Source organism: Triticum aestivum, chromosome 3B (assembly GCF_018294505.1).
Source record: "Triticum aestivum cultivar Chinese Spring chromosome 3B, IWGSC CS RefSeq v2.1, whole genome shotgun sequence".
Classification (NCBI taxonomy): domain Eukaryota; kingdom Viridiplantae; phylum Streptophyta; class Magnoliopsida; order Poales; family Poaceae; genus Triticum; species Triticum aestivum.
This window is the reverse complement of record NC_057801.1, coordinates 814,549,659-814,550,734: the sequence shown is the minus strand read 5'-3', so window position 1 is coordinate 814,550,734 and position 1,076 is coordinate 814,549,659. Positions and strand designations below refer to the sequence as shown.

The following is a 1,076-nucleotide window of genomic DNA, read 5'->3' as shown; positions in this document are numbered from 1 at the left end:
CCCTCGTTGCCCGATCCTTAATGAAAAAATAACGAGGGTGAGTTTCAAAAAAGACATTATTATCGGTGGCTAGACGAGACATGGATGCAAGGTTTTTATCGGCCTGTGGAACATGAAGGACATCCTTAAGAATAAGATCACGTTTAAGACTAGGGGAATTAATTGAAACTTGACCAATGTGACAAATATCCATACCTCCTCCACTTGCGGTGTGGATCTGGTCAGCGCCGTGGTACCTCTCGCGAAGAGCAAGCTGCTCTAGTTCATTGGTAACGTGGTCGGTGGCGCCAGAATCAACGTATCAGACGTCGTCGCCTCCCTGTTCACGCATGGCAGCAGCAACATGGCGAGCATCAGGTACAAAGTTCTCATTGAAGCAATGCCAACAATCCAGAACCTCATGGCCAGACCTCTTGCAAAGCTGGCAGCGCGGGCGAGGGCGAGCGGCAGGGGGGCAGCGGCCATTGTTGGAGTTGAATTCGCCGCCGTTGTTGAAGCCGCCGTTGTTGTTGTTGTTGGAGCTGTACCGCCCCCGTTGGTGTAGCCGTAGGCGCCACCAGAGCGAGCACCGTCGCCTTGAGGGGCACCGCGTCCGCGGCCGCCACCACGATTCTGCCCCTGGTGACCGCGCCCACGGCCGCGGCCACGGGACGCGGAGTTAGCGAACGACTGTCGAAGATCACCACCATGAAGGAGGGTGAGGCGGTCATCAAAACTGAGGAGCTGATTGTACAACTCCTGGACGGTGATGGGTTCCACACGAGCGGCGAGTGCAGAAACTACCGGATTGTACTCCATGTCCAAACCAGCGAGGATCTTGGAGACGATTTCCGGATCGGAGAGAGCCGCGACAGTGCACGCGACTTCATCAGTAAGGCTCTTGATCCTGCCAAGATAGTCAGCCATGGACATGTTACCTTTTTTCAGGTTGGTGAGCTCGATGCGGGTGTTGATGGCTTGGGCTTGACTCTGGGCAGTGAACATGGCGTGGATGGTGCTCCAAACTTCGGCCGGTGTCTGTAGCGTCGCGACCTGAGCGAGGATATCGCGGGAAGAGATCCCATCAAATACCCTTG

At 55.4% G+C, this 1,076-nt stretch overlaps 1 pseudogene; it reads right to left on the bottom strand.

Annotated features, from left to right (window-relative positions):
- Positions 1–707: 707 nt before the first annotated feature.
- Positions 708–846, bottom strand: LOC123073138 (uncharacterized; annotated as a pseudogene).
- Between the last annotated feature and the right edge of the window lie 230 nt (positions 847–1,076).